Source organism: Lepus europaeus, chromosome 10, assembly GCF_033115175.1.
Source record: "Lepus europaeus isolate LE1 chromosome 10, mLepTim1.pri, whole genome shotgun sequence".
NCBI lineage: Eukaryota > Metazoa > Chordata > Mammalia > Lagomorpha > Leporidae > Lepus > Lepus europaeus.
Genome location: NC_084836.1, coordinates 38,053,006 through 38,068,803, shown reverse-complemented (window position 1 = coordinate 38,068,803; position 15,798 = coordinate 38,053,006). Strand labels below are relative to the sequence as shown.

Sequence of the window (15,798 nt, the reverse complement as noted above, 5' to 3'; positions counted from 1 at the left end):
TCTTTTTGGTTTCCTTATTTCCCTGGTTGTTTTCCTCACATATTTGAGGAAGCCATTTCAGCTCATAGAGTGCTCTGTATGGTCAATATACACATCAGTTCTCTCACCCTCAACTTGTTTGTTTGCAACATGGTCAATAGCACCTGAATACACTGTAGATTCTTGTGGTTTTGCCAAAGTAACATAGATGGGACGCTCATTTTTGAATAGTATGCATTTCCTTAATATCTACAATGTTAATTTTCTTGTAGATTCACATGTATTTGGCCAATGGCCTGGAAAACACATATTTAAACATACATTTCTCTCTTTGTGTTCATGGTTTTGGAAAATCACTTGAAGATGGTGGTTATAAATGAAAAGTGGGCTTTAAGTTTTAAAATATGAGAAATCCTTGGAAAATTAAGTGGTTCGTCACCCTAATTACAAACCAGGCCTTGTTTTCTGTTCAGAATAAGAGAACGTAGAAGAATAAGCACAGCACAGGCACGGTATAACAACCTAGTTTTTAATGGTGCTATGTACTTTTATTCTCAAAATAAACTACATAGAATAATTGTTTATTAAACTTTTAAAAAATTGTTTTATTTATTTTTATTATATACTTTATTTGAGTTATACAAGATTCATATACTTCCTTTATACCATTATAGGAACATAGTGGCACTTTCCCCCCACCTTCCCTCCCACTCAAGCTACAACCCTTCCTCCCTCTTTCTTTCAGATGCCCACTATTAATTTTTATAATGATATTTTTGAAGTACACTTAATGATCTCATAGTTAACATTATCTTAAGTAAAAGAGTTCAACAAACATGATGAGAAAACAAACCAAGACAAAATATTATTCCTTAACAGAAGAGACAAAGACTATAAACCATCACTGATTCTCAAAGTGTCTATTTCACTTCAATACGTTATATTTCAGGTGCTCTACTTGTTACTTCTGATCAGGGAAAACATAGGATATCTGTCTTTTGGGGACTGACTTATTTCACTAAGTATCATGGTTTCCAGTTGTGACCATTTTGTTGCAAAATACAGTACTTCCTTTTTTATTTTTGTACCTGAGTAGTACTCTATAGTGTGTATATATATATATATATACCATTATTTCTTTATCCATATATATACCATATATATACATACCATAATTATATATATACCATATATATATATATATATATATATATACACCATAATTTCTTTTTCCAGTCACCAGTTGGTGGACATCTGGGTTGATACCATATCTTAGTTGCAATGAACATAGAGGTACAGATAACTCTTTCATATACTGATTTCTTTTGGTCTTAGTAAATTCTCAGGAGTGGGATGGCTGAATCATATGGTAGGTCTACATTCAGATTTCTGAGGTTTCTCCATACTATCTTCCGCAGCAGCTTTATCAGTTTCTATTCCCACCAACAGTGGATTGGGGTACCTTTTCCCCCACATCCTTGCCGGCATTTGTCATTTGTTGATTTCTGTATGTGGACCATTTTAACTGGAGTGAGGTGAGCCCTCATTGTGGTTTTGATTTGCATTCATTTGCCTGGTGGCTAGTGATCCTGAGCATTTTTTCAAGTGTCTGTTGGCCATTTAACCCCTGTTAAAAAATGCCTGTTTAAGTCCTTTGCCCATTTCTTAACTGGATTGTTTGTTTTGTTGTTGTTGAACTTCTTGAGTTCTTTATAGATTCTGGATGTTAACCCTTTATCAGTTGCGTAGTTAGCAAATATTTTCTCCCTGAGTGTTTATTTTGCATTGCAGAAGCTTCTCTGCTTGATGTAATCCATTTGTCAGTTTGGGCTTTGATAGCCTGTGCTTCTTGGGTATTTTCCAAGAAGTCTTTGCCTATGTCAATGTCTTACAGAGTTTCCCCATTGTTCTCTAATGATTTGATGGTACCAGGTCATGGATTTAGGTCTTTGATAATATTTTGAGTGGATTTTTGTGAAAGGTGTATGGTAGGTGTCTAATTTCATACTTATACACACCGAGATCCAGTTTCCCCAGTATCATTTGTTGAAGAGACTCTCCTCACTCCAGGGATTGATTTTAGCTCCCTTGTCAAAGATAAGTTTGTTGTACATATATGGATTAATTTCTGGAGTTTCTATGCTATCCCATTGGTCTAGAAGTCAGTTTTTGTGGAAGTACCAGGCTGTTATGATTATAACTTCCCTGTAGTATGTCTTGAAATCAGATATTGTCATGCTTACAGCTTTGTTTTTGTTGTTTAAGATTGTTTTAGCTATTCAGAGTCTCTTGTGTTTCCATATGATTTTAGCATCATTTTTTCTAGATCTGCAAATAATGCCATTGGTATTTTGATAGAGATCACATTGAATCTTTAAATCACTTTTGGTAGTATGGATTATTGATGATATTGATTCTTCTGATATATGAACATGGAAGATTTTTCCATTTTTTATATCTTTCTATTTCTTGCTTTAGTGTTTTCTAATTTTCTTCAAAGAGACCTTTGACATCCTTGGTTAAATTTATTCCAAGGGATTTGATTCTTTTTGGATCTATCATGAATGGGACCTATCTTCAAAGTTCTTTCTCAGCTATGACCTTGCCTGTATATGCAAAGGCTATTGGATTTTCTGTGTTGATTTTATATCCTGCCACTTTACCAAATTCTTTTATGAGTTCCAATAGTCTCTCAGTAGAGTTTTTTTGGATCCCCTGTGTAAAGGATCAAGTCATCTGCAAATAGGGATAGTTTGATTTCCTCCTTTCCAGTTTGTATGCCTTTGATTTCTTTTTCTTGCCTAATGGCTCTGGCTAAAACTTCTAGTACTATATTAAATAGCAATGATGAGAGTGGGCATCCTTGTCTGATTCTGGACCTTAGGGGGAATGCTTCCCACTTTTCCACATTAAATAGGATGCTGACCGTGCATTTGTCATAAATTGCCTTGATGGTGTTGAGGAATGTTCATTCTATACACAATTTTTTAGAGTTTTCACCATGAATGGATGCTGTATTTTATCAAAGCTTTCTCTGCATTAACTGAGATACTCATATGGTTTTTGTTCTTTAGTTTGCTAATATGATGTATCACATTGCTTGATTTGCAGATGTTGAACCATCCCTGCATACCAGAGGTAAATCCCACTTAGTCCTGGTTAAACATCTTTCTGATCTATTGTTGGATTTGATTGGCTTGTATTTTGTTGAGGATTTTTGCATCAGGGATATTGGTCTATAGTTCTATTTCTCTGTTGCATCTTTTTCTGGCTTAGAAATTAAGGTAATGCTGGTTTAATATAAGAAATTTTAGAGGTTTCCATCCCTTTCAATTTTTTTGAGTAGCTTGAGAAGAATTAGAATTAATTCTTCTTTAAATGTCTTTTTTTTTTTTGACAGGTAGAGTTACACAGTGAGAGAGAGACAGACAGACAGAAAGGTCTTCCTTTTCCGTTGGTTCACCACCCAAATGGCCACTACGGCTGGCATGCTGTGGCTGATGTGCTGCACCGACCCAAAGCCAGGAGCCACGTGCTTCCTCCTGGTCTCCCATGCGGGTGCAGGGCCCAAGCACTTGGGCCATCCTCCACTGCCTTCCTGGGCCACAGCAGAAAGCTAGGCTGGAAGAGGAGCAACTGAGACAGAATCAGGTGCCCCAACTGGGACTAGAACCTGGGGTGCCGGCACTGCAGGCAGAGGATTAGCCTAGTGAGCTGTGGCACTGTCCATTAATTCTTTAAATGTCTGGTAGAATTCAGAAGAAGCCATCTGGTCCTTGGCTTTTCTTTCTTGGAATGTTCTTTTTTACTGATTTGATTTCCATCTTGGCTATTGATCTGTTTAGGTTTTCTATGTCTTCATGACCCAATTTCGGTAGATTGTATATGTCTAGGAATCTGTCCATTTCTTGTAGGTTTTGCATTTTGTTGGCATACAGCTCTTTGTTGTAATTTATGATGATTCTTTTTATTTTTGTGGTATCTGTTGTTATATTTACTTTTTCATCTGATTTTATTGATTTGGGTCTTCTCCCTCTTTCTTTTGGTTAGTTGTACCAATGGTATATAAATTTTATTTATTTTTTCAAAAAAATTAGCTCCCCATTTCACTGATTTCTTGTATTTTTTGTTCCATCTCTAATTTTAATTATTTGTTTCCTCTTATTAATTTTGGGTTTCTATATTGTTGTTTTTCTAAGTCCTTGAGATGTATTGATAGCTCATTTTTTTTTGGTACCTTTCCAATTTCTTCATGTAGGCACAGATTATTATAAACTTTCCTCTTAACACTGTTTTTGTTGTATCCCATAAATTTTGATATGATGTATTGTCAGTTTCATTTGTTTCTAGAGATTTTTTCATTTCTCTTTTGATTTCTTCTATGACCCACTGTTCATTCAGAAGTGTGTTGTTCATTCTCCATGTGTTACCATATGATCTAGAGATCCTTGAGTTGCTGAAATCCAGCTTTATTCCATTTTGATCTGAGAAGATGCATGGTATTATTTCATTTTTTTAATTTGCTGAGACTTGATTTATAGCCTAGCACTTAGACATCCTTGAGAAAGTTCTATGCATTGATGAGAAGAATGTATATTCTGCCACTGTGGGATGAAACTCTGTATCTGTTAGGTCCATTTGTTCTACAGTGCCAATGAACTCTGTTATTTCCTTGCTGATTTTCTGTCTCATTGATCTGTCTATCACTGAAAGTGGGGTATCAGTGTCCCCCATTACTACTATATTGGAGTTATGTCTCCCTTTTGATGCATTAATATTTCTTTTAAATAGTCAGGTACCTTGAAATTTGGTGCATAGAAATTTATCATAGTCACATCTTCCTGTTGAATTGTCCCCTTAATCATTATAGTGCCCTTCTTCCTCTCTTTTAACAGTTTTTATGTTTAAGTCTATTTTGTCTGATATTAGGATGGCAACACCAGCTCTTCTTTGGTTTCTGCTATTATGGAATATTTTTTCCATATTTCACTTTTTTTTTCGGTGAACATGTCCGACTTTATTCACAGCCATGTACACATTTTTTTATTGAAGATTTATTTATTTACTTGAAGGTCAGATTTACACAGAGAGAAGAGAGGCAGAGAGAGGCAGAGAGAGGCAGACAGAGAGAGAGAGAGAGAGAGAGAGGTCTTCCATCTGCTGGTTCACTCCCCAGTTGGCCACAATGGCCAGAGTTGTGCTGATCCGAAGCCAGGATCCAGGAGCTTCTTCTGGGTCTCCCACGAGGATGCAAGGGCCCAAGGACTTGGGCCATCTTGTACTGCTTTCCCAGTCCATAGCAGAGAGCTCATCCTTTCACTTTCAGTCTGCATGATTCTTTGTTGGTGAGATATGTTTCTGGCAGGCAGCAAATAGATGGGGCTTATGTTTTAATGCATTCAGCCAGTCTGTATCTTTTAATTGGAGAGTTGAGGTCGTTTATATTCAAGGTGACTATTGATAAGTAATGACATAGTCCTGCCATTTTTCCATAAATATTGCTATTGTTTTTGCTTTTGTACTAATGAGAGATTTTCTGCCTTCTCTCTCTTTCACAATGATTGCTATCTTTCTATGTTTTAGTGTGTGGCACATTCTTAAGCATCTTGGCTAAGGTTGGACAAATGGTGACAAGTTCTTTCCATCTCTGTTTGTTATAGAAGTCTTTATTTCACCTTCCTTTATAAATGAGAGCTTTTCAGGGTACAGTATTCTGGGTTGACAGTTTTTTTCTTTTAAGACTTGGATTGTATCTTGCCATTCCCTTCTAGCCTATAGGGTTTCTGATGAGAAGTCAGATGTGAGTATAATTGGAGATATTCTGAAAGTAATCTGGTATTTCTCTAATCCATATTTTAGAATCTTTTCTTTATGTTTTACTGTGGAGAGTTTGACTACCATTTGCCATGGTGAAGATCATTTCTGGACATGTCTGTTAGGAGTTCTGTGTGCTTCCTCCACTTGGACATCCCTTTCTTTCTCCAAGTTTGGGAAGTTTTCTGTGATTATTTCACTAAATAGGCCTTCTAGTTCTTTCTCTCTTTCCACACCTTCAGGAACTCCCAAGGCTCATATGTTGTGTCATTTGGTAGTATCTCATAAATCTCTTCTTTTTTTTATTTTTGACTGATTATAGGATTTCCAAAGGCTTATTTTTCAGTTTGGATATTCTTTCTTCTGCCTTGCCAGGACTGCTGTTAAAGCTCTATACTGCATTTTTATTTGATCTATTGAGTTCTTCATTTCTAATATTTCCTTTTGTTTTCTCTTTAAATTCTCAGTTTCATGGGAAAAATTTTCATTCATGTCATGTATGGTATTCTTTAGCTTTTGATTTTGATTTTTACTTTTGATTTCTTTTGAGTAATCCTACGATTACTTTTTTGAATTCCATTTCTGACATTTCATCAATCTCTTCATCTTCACATTCTAATGCTGAAATGCTGCATTAAAATATGGAATGCTTTATGAATCTACATATCATCCTTGTGCAGGGGCCAGGCTAATCTTCTCTGATTCATTCCAATGTTAGTATATGTGCTGCTAAAGAGAGCAAAGGTTAATTCATTTTTTAATTAAAATTTTTTTTATTTATATAGGTGACCAAATTTCATGTATTTAATATAGGCAGATTTAGGAGCACTGTGATACTTCCTACCCTCTGCTCCCTCTTCCTCCATTTCTTTCTTTTTCTTTTAATTTTTATAACATACTTTTAGGTTATTTTATAATCATAAGCTTAGCCCTTTACTAAATAAAGAATTCGATAAATAATAAAAAGAAACAAACACTGTCCTTCAATGGTAGAGACAAGGGCTGTAAAAACAATCATTGAATCTCAAAATGTGAATTTAATTCCTATACATTACATTTTTGTTACTCTATTAGTTACCACACATCAGGGAAAACATATGGTATTTGTCTTTTGGAGACTGGCTTATTTCACTAAGTATAGTGGTTTCCAGTAGCATCCATTTTGTTGTAAAAATAACATTTCATTCTTTTTTATGGCTGAGTAATATTCCATCATGTATATATATACCACATTTTCTTTATCCAGCTATTGGCTAATGAGCATCAGAGTTGATTCCATATCTTCACTATTGTGAATTGAGCTGCAACAAACATGGGGGTACAGATAACTCTTTCATATGCTGATTTCATTTTTGGGGGGTAACTGTCCAGGAGTTGGATGGTTCAGTTAGAAGGTAGATCTAATTTTAGCTGTCTGAAGAATCTCCATACTGTCTTCCACAAGGGCTATAATCGTTTGCATTCCCACTAACAGTGTATTAGGGTACCTTTTTCTCTACATCCTGGCCAACAACCTGGCTAGCATTATTGTTTCTTGATTTCTTTTTTTTTTTTTTTTTGACAGGCAGAGTGGACAGTGAGAGAGAGACAGAGAGAAAGGTCTTCCTTTTGCCGTTGGTTCACCCCCCAATGGCCGCCGTGGTAGGCACGCTGCGGCCAGCGCACCGCGCTGATCCGATGGCAGGAGCCAGGTGCTTCTCCTGGTCTCCCATGGGGTGCAGGGCCCAAGGACTTGGACCATCCTCCACTGCACTCCCTGGCCACAGCAGAGAGCTGGCCTGGAAGAGGAGCAACCAGGACAGAATCCGGTGCCCCAACTGGGACTAGAACCCGGTGTGCTGGCGCAGCAAGGTGGAGGATTAGCCTAGTGAGCCGTGGCACCGGCCCTGTTTCTTGATTTCTGCAATTGATTTCTATATGATAACCATTGTAACTCGGCTGAAGTGAAACCTTACTGTGGTTTTTTTCAGTTCCCTGATGGCTAGTGATCCTGAGCATTTTTTTCATGTCTGTTGATCATTTGAATTTCATCCTTTGAAAAATGCATGTTCAAGTCGTTTTCTGTTTCTTAACTATATTGTTTGTTTTGTTTTCAGTTTCTTGAGCTCTTAATAGATTCTAGATATTAAACCTTTATTAGTTGCATTGTTTGCAAATATTTTCTCTTCACACATTGAAGGCAATATGTGAAATACTCACAGAAAGCTAGAAGTATTTCCACTGTGATCCAGAACCAGATAAGGTCGTCCACTTTCACTATTGCTATTAAGTATAGTTCTGGAAGTTTTAACCAGAACAATTACTCAAGAAAAAGAAATCAGAGAGATACAAATAGGAAAGGAAGAAGTCAAATTATCCTTGTTTGCCAACAACATGATTCTCTATATAGGGAAACTCAAATAATCCATGAAGAGACTACTCATAAGAAAGCTTGGTAAATTTGAAGGTTATAAAATCAATAAATAAAACTCAATAGCCTTTGTATATACAAATAATGCCATGGCTGAGAAATAACTTGTAAGTCAGTACCATTCACAATAGCTACAAAAAATTAAATACCTTGGAATAAATTTGGCCAAGGAGGTTAAAGATATCTACAATGAAATTTATAAAATATTAAAGAAAGAAATAAAAGGCAAACAAAATGAAAGAGTCTTCCGTGTTCATGGATTGAAAGAATCAATATCATCAAAATTGCTCATCCTACTCAAAGCAATTTACAGATTCAATGTGATCCCTATCAAAAATAGTAATGATATTCTTCTCAGAGCTAGGTAAATGATGCTAAAATTCATGTAGAAACACAAGAGACCCTGAATATCCAAAGCAGTCATAAGCAATAAAAGTAAAGCCAGAGGCATAACCCTACCAGATTTCAAGACATAACGCAGGGTAGTTGTAATGAAAACAGCCTAGTACTGCCACAAAAATAGACATGTATACCAGTAGAACAGAAAAGAAACAATAGAAATACATCCACACACTTACAAGGATATAAATCCACAACCCAATACCATCAAATTACTAGAGGAAAACATTGAGGAAACCCTGCAAGACACTGGCATAGGCAAAGACTTCTTTGAAAAAACCCCAGAAGCAGATGAAATAACAGCAAAAAATAAACAAATGGGATTACATCAATCCAAGAATCTTCTGTATTGAAAAGGAAACACTCAACAAAGTGAAGAGAGGCAATCAACCTAGTTTTTAAGCCATAATCCATCAATATGTAGAATTATAAGTAGTCTATCAAACATCCCCATTTGCTTCCAGTAAATGAATAGGGAGATATGCAGTATTTAACAAATACAAATATAACTCAGTAGTAATGAATATGAGACAGTATTCAAGAGCATAAAAAACTACTGTTTCTTGGTTTTCACAAAATTGCCTTCATTCACTGTCTCCCAAGTTACTGAGAGAGGCTAAGTTCCCATTTTCAACTGGAAGTCTCCTCAAACAAAAGGAGTAGGAATGTCATACATTATCTGCTAAACTGGGAAACTTCCCTATAACTATTGAGTCCAGCACCAGTTGCCTCTTCTAGGATTCCTGCCTTCAGGTGGCTCCCATAAAAGCAATTCTGACCCAAAGTTTTGCATAAGAGAGAATCTCTTTGATGAAATGCAAATAACATCAGTAACCCTACTACAAAGGAGTCTAAGAAATATATAAGGTCCTGCATATTCTTTTGTTTTAGAAAGGATTTCAACTGCAAAAATCCAGAGCTTCCATCCCTGTCTTAACTTCAGTTTTCCATAGTTACACACATGGGCAAAACATTTATAATCATACATTGGGATTTGTGTAGATTTATTTGTAGATAATGCAGTCCTCAGGTCACTTTGTTTAAATAACAGATGTTCTTACTTTAAGCTTATGCTAAAATAAGTCTTTTGCATTGTTCCAGGGTATAAACATGTGTTGTGAGAGGATAGCAGGAGTTAATATTTCCCGTCTGTTATATGGACTTGCTGACTTTGGTGATGGTCTTCTCCCTCTGTATTTGTTTGAACTTTGGATCAAATACAAATTTAGGTGGAGATCAGGGCCTTCAGGGAAACAATCAGACATTTTCAGCAGCAACAGGCATTTGCCAATGATAAACAAAAACAAAAGAAAATATAATTACATGTGGTGGAGCTGAAAGTTTCCACATGGTCCAATGAGCTTTGGAACTCTTTGACCAGGTAAATGCCTTGTTAGAGGAGAGGATTTGACAAAAGAGCAGAAGAATTTCCTTTTTTTTTTCCTCAAGAAACTTAGGATTATGATGGAGAAAAGTAAATATATTTAAGGTGATTGACAACTTTCGTTTTAAGCAGAGGCAGTCACTTGAGTGACATCCTAAATCATAACTATATTTGATAGTGAGCAGGATTAATTAAGCATCACTAGGCAAAAAATTGTAGACTCAAGAAAATTTAAAGTTATGCTTATCTTAAGTAAATAAATTTCAGCATAGTAAGTTCTCTAATTATGTGCCCAAATTTTCTTCTTTAAGCTCAAAGGAAGACAGCATTTAGAAATAATGAATCTACAATGCAATGGCTCTCGACTGCATGGAAATGATATGTGATTGCTCCATAAGAGCCTCATACCAGGTGTGAATGACAGACACAACAGGGATAATGACAGGCAAAGAGCACACGTAAATAGCAAAAGGAGGGTTAATTTATTAAGGGCTTCAGCACCCACAGCTGTTTCTCTTCAGCTGCTGTGCCTGAGCTGCTTTGTTAATAGCCCTCAGAATATTCTCTGTGATTATGTTACTTGTTTCTCTGCTGCATTTCTGAGTATCAGGTTGATGTAGCAATGAAAAAGGACTTTAAAAGATTCTGATGAAACCCAGATAGATGTCAGATTCAATAGTGTTTTCTCGATGCTATGCTTTTCACTTTGAGTTGCTTTAATCTAAATGACTCTGCCCGAAGAACATGAAAGTCCCTCAAGTATTATTTTTTACTGTAGTGTCAATGAATTTTTATTTGGGACCTGAAAAGCACATGCTTCAATTGAATTTATCTGTGGCACAGAGTTTGTTTAGGGATTTGAGTCAAATCATTTTCATCAGACTTATTGTATTTATGCCTGAGATTATTTGAGGCATCCGCGTGTCACTGTTTGATATCACACATGCTGATGTGTTCTCCAGGAGGGCTTATTCCATGGCCATGGCCATGGACACCTGAGTGCCTAGTGGAGTGTGCAGATTCATCCCTACCAGCTGGCGGAGGCTTGACCCACACCTAGGACATCACTCTTGTATTCAAGTGTTACAAAATAAAGAATCAACTGCAACGTTTAAAAGTAGCATTGATTGTCAGCCAGTTAATAAAAGAAAAAGGCTAATATAACAAATGCTGACTAAAGTAAATTGCAATGTGACTGATGACTCAATGATATTTCCCATTGATGGTGATGGGCTACTTCTTCACTGTATTCCTTAATGTAATATGCTGAAGAGAGAGGATGGATCCAACTGGAAGCAAGGCTTTGTGAAAGTAAGCAGAAGAAAAAAGAAAACTAGCATCTAAAATGTGAGCATACTTATTATTGTGAGAATATATATCATTCCCTAATAGTATGTTTCAATTAATGAAAACATGAAAAGTAGTCTTCTAGAATTAAGATATTGCATGATTTATACCAATGATCTCCAGTGATATGATTTGAAGCCAGGAATTCTGAAATATTAAGAATATTTGTGGGGCTGGCACTGTGATGTAGCAAGTAAAGCTGCCACCTGCAGTGCCAGCATCCCATATGGGTACCAGTTCAAGTCCCAGCTGTTCCACTTCTGGTCCAGCTCTCTGCTATGGTTTAGGGAAGCAGTAGAAGGCAACCCAAGTCCTTGGGCCTCTGTACTCATGTGGGAGACCCAGAGGAGACTCCTGGCTTCAGATTGGCCCCAGCTCCAGCCATTACAGCCATTTGGGGAGTGAACCAGCAGATGGAGGACCTCTTTCTCTGTCTCTGCCTCTCTGTGGCTCTGCCTTTACAATAAATAAATAAATCTTTTAAAAAAAGTTATTTGTGTATTTCTCTCTGATCTTGCTAGAACTATTCATCTAAATAACAAGTAGAGATATTGTCCAAAAAATAATGCTGTTTACTGGGACTAGCAGAGAATTGCATGGGAATAAGTGTGCCATAGTAAACTCTGAATTAATTCAAATTGTTGGATTGAAGGAAAGTTTTTAAAGGCAACATGAGGAAGATTACATAAGATATGTTGAGATATCATCCTTAATACAACAATCAGTAACGAGGGTGACGGCCAGTCTGAGGTTGAACCCCTACTTACTGGGCAGATGTACTTACAAAAGTACTTTTTGCTTACGTTTGTGGTGGCATTTGTGCAAGGTAGTGATTCTGACTGTGGTGTGACAGTTACCATCAGATAGTCATGCATGCTGAAGAGAGCATTTCCTCCATATACCCTGGCTTTTTTATTAGGTTTATTTTTTAATATTTAACCTTTTTTTATTAGGGGTAACCAAACTACTCTATTTTTATTGTGGTCATCTTGATAGATTTTTGACTGTAGTTTCTATAATCTGGTCAGTGGTACCTGCAGAATGGCTAATGTGTTGATGACATGGGGATATTTCTTTTCAACTATATACAAAAGTACCTTCCCTTTCCTCAAGGGCTTGCATTCCTAGACCACCAGCTTACGCCTGAAACTGAATACTAGGTAACAAACCCTTTCTATTACATTTTTTATGTTTATCTGTATGTATGATAAAGTTTAATTTTTAAATTAGGCACAAGAAGAGGTTTTTCCTTCTAAATTTCAGAGATATATTTGCTGTTATCATAAATCTTACCAACCTCAGCCCGTAATATTTTTCCTTGTTGAGAACTTCTACCTTCTTCTAAAGGAAGCACTTTATGGCTTCTCTTCAGTATATTCAAATAGCCAGAAACTCTATTCTCATGCTTTGGGATCATCATTAAGTAAAATAAGTGTTACCTGAACACAAGCACTACAATCGCATGGTATATCCTCGGTCACCCAGAGCCAGTAAGTAACTAATGGGCAGGTAACATATCCAATACGGATGAAATAGACAAAGGGATGCTTGACATTCTGGGTGAAATGGAGCAGGACTACATAAGGTTTCATTATACTACTCAGAACACTGAGTCACATCAAACTTATAAATTATCTATTCTGGAATTTTCCATTTAATATCTTATGTGACAGTTGACAATGGATAACTGAAACCACGGGAAACACAATAGTGGATAAGGGGGACTAAGGTAATCTTAGTGGCTGGAATTATGTCATTTGAAACTCAGTTTAAGTAGCTACAAATGATAATATCAAGCAATGTATTTAATATTTTAATGGTTGCCAGGGAATTTTAGCATTCAGGTTTAACACTAAACTAAAAAAGAGCTAACCTATAATAATACTTTAAATTTTTCCAAAAACACTTTTAAAAGGTAGACATCTCATTCCTGTTATCTTCTTTAAGATATCTATAAATCTCTTTTTGACCATAAGAGCCCAAATCTACTCCAAGATGTTCTACCAGCTTTATGATTTCAACCTGTCAAAACCATAAGTCACTATCTTTCTCTTAAAAAAAAAAGGCACTCAGATTCTGGGTTCCCAGGTAAAAATTATTAATGTTAGAAGCCAGGATGTTACCTCTTATTGCTCCCTTGAATGTTCCCCCACCTACAATCTATCACAAAGTTCTGTCAATTCTTCTTCCTTTTAAAGATGTTTTTCTATCTACTCACTTCTCTTAATACTGGTGCCTCTATTTTAGGTCACTATCAGGGACACAACCTGTATAGGAGCTTCTTGTGTTAAGTATTCATTTTATCCATTTGATTTTCCAAGCTACAACCAAAGAAAATTTTGTGAAATTCAATGCATACTTTTTTTTAAACTTAAATCCTTTCACCAATTACTCATTTTTCTTAGGAGATAGTCTGACTCAGAAATTCAACACCTCTCACACAACCTTGCCTTTTATTCATATAAACTATGGATGCAAACTTCGGCCTCCAGATTTTTGTCCACATAATTCCATTTCTACAGAGAAATTTTCTGCTCTGTTAGCACAAATTTCCCTGTCTTTCAGACCCTTCAAATATCAGCTTTATTATTTTTCTAGTTCTGTTTTAAAATTTTATTTCACTTTATTTGAAAAGCAGAGAAAGAGCGGCAAAGACAAAGGGACAAATATAGATTTTCCATCCACTGGTACACTCCCCAGATGCCTACAATAGCCAGGGCCGTTTCAGGCCAAAGCCAGGAACCTGGAACTCAATTTAGATCTTCCACAATGGTTCTAGGAACCCAAGTACTTGGGACATCATCTGCTGCCTTCTGGGGTGGTCATTAGAAGGAAGCTTAACTGAAAGTGGAGCCATGACTAGAGCCAGCACTGGAACCAGGCGTTCTGTCAACTTGGGATGCCATGTTCCTAGGGATGACTTACCAAATGTGTACCCCTGGAAACTCATTTCTAACTCTTCATGATGCATCCTTCTATTGTGTTCTCTCTCTCTCTCTCTCTGTGTGTGTGTGTGTGTGTGTGTGGCATTTGGCACAGCAATAAAGATGCCACTTGGAATGCCCACACCCCAAATAATTTTCTAAAAAGGTTTAGTTATTTATTTACTTAAAAAGTGGAGTAAAAATGAGAGACAGAGAGGGAAAGGAAGACAGGGAGGGGGGAGGGGAGGAAGAAGGAAAGGAGGGGGGGGGGAGAGAGAGACAGAGAGAGAGAATATCTTCCACTCACTGGTTCACTCCCCTAATGGCTGCCAATGTTGATGGAGTGGCAAGGAAAAAAAACCTTCTAATGATTTTGTTAGCAATCTTGGACTTTATCCTAAATGCAACAGGGGGCAATAAAAGACTTTATGCAAAAGAGGGTTGCCAAAGATATGTGTGCATTTTAGGTTAGCATTTATTTTCTGTACTAAGTGTCAGAGTGATTACGCTCTTCTGATCTGCTCCAACAGGAATTTGTATATAACTCTTATTCACTACATCACAATGATTTAGAACACTAATTGTAGTTCAGCCTTTTGGTCAGTGATTCTCAAATCTAAGTCTTGCTCAAAATCACCTGGAAGAATTGATGGAATGCCAATAATTGGGTGAAGTTGGGGGCCTGACAGTTGATGTTTCTAATAAGTTTTAGGCTGATGCTAATAATGCAGCTCCTTATCCATTCTATTAGAACCGGTGCCTTAGACTGATTTTGTCTTACTTATTTACCTTTGTTTCCTAAACACCTGGAGCAATGTCTGTTATTTAACAGCATTCAATACTTATTTTCAAACAAAATAATGAAGGGTTGAAAAATTGCAGTTACGGGGAAAATAAATATATTAAAAAAGTATTTTTTCTTTTTGTCATCTCAAATTACCCCAAATAACGAAGGTGGATATGTGAGCATAAACTGTGGGAGAAAAAACAGAGAGGGACAATAATAGTGATAAGGATGAGAGCTCAGTTGGGAATCATGAGTTCCATTTGTTCTCCCATGCTTACGTGAATAGGGTAGCCTTGAGCAAGCCATTTTACTCTCGATGGTGCTTCATCCATGCCCTAGATGGATGATAAAGAGGCTATTAGCAATACTTCATTGAATAGACCCTTTGAAAAATGACTCAGAAAGAATTTATTCACATAAAGTCTATTGAATTTCACTTTAATGTCATGAATACTACAAATAGAATAAAGGTTCCAAATGCACTACAGAGAGTTCTCCTGCATTGTGTCTATAAATGCTTTTCCACATGACAAATTACCTTACAAAGAAATTCTACAGTCATTGTGCATTGACTCCGCGGTGCTTCATATCTGAATGCGTCCATTACAGAGTACTCTTCACGTGGGCAGATTCTGTTCCATTTCAAAGGCTGAAGCACCAATGCTTGGATGTAGTTTTCCCAGGATGTGTCATGTTTATATCAAGGCATTTTCACTTTCTCACTTTATGTGCAGTGACTACATTTCCAAGAAGG

The 15,798-nt window shown here is 36.6% G+C and overlaps 1 non-coding gene across 1 annotated transcript; it reads right to left on the bottom strand.

Annotated features, from left to right (window-relative positions):
• Window positions 1–6,428: 6,428 nt before the first annotated feature.
• On the bottom strand, window positions 6,429–6,535 carry LOC133769226 (U6 spliceosomal RNA). The gene has a single exon (XR_009867128.1). It is a non-coding gene; the product is annotated as a U6 spliceosomal RNA (small nuclear RNA).
• Window positions 6,536–15,798: the final 9,263 nt, after the last annotated feature.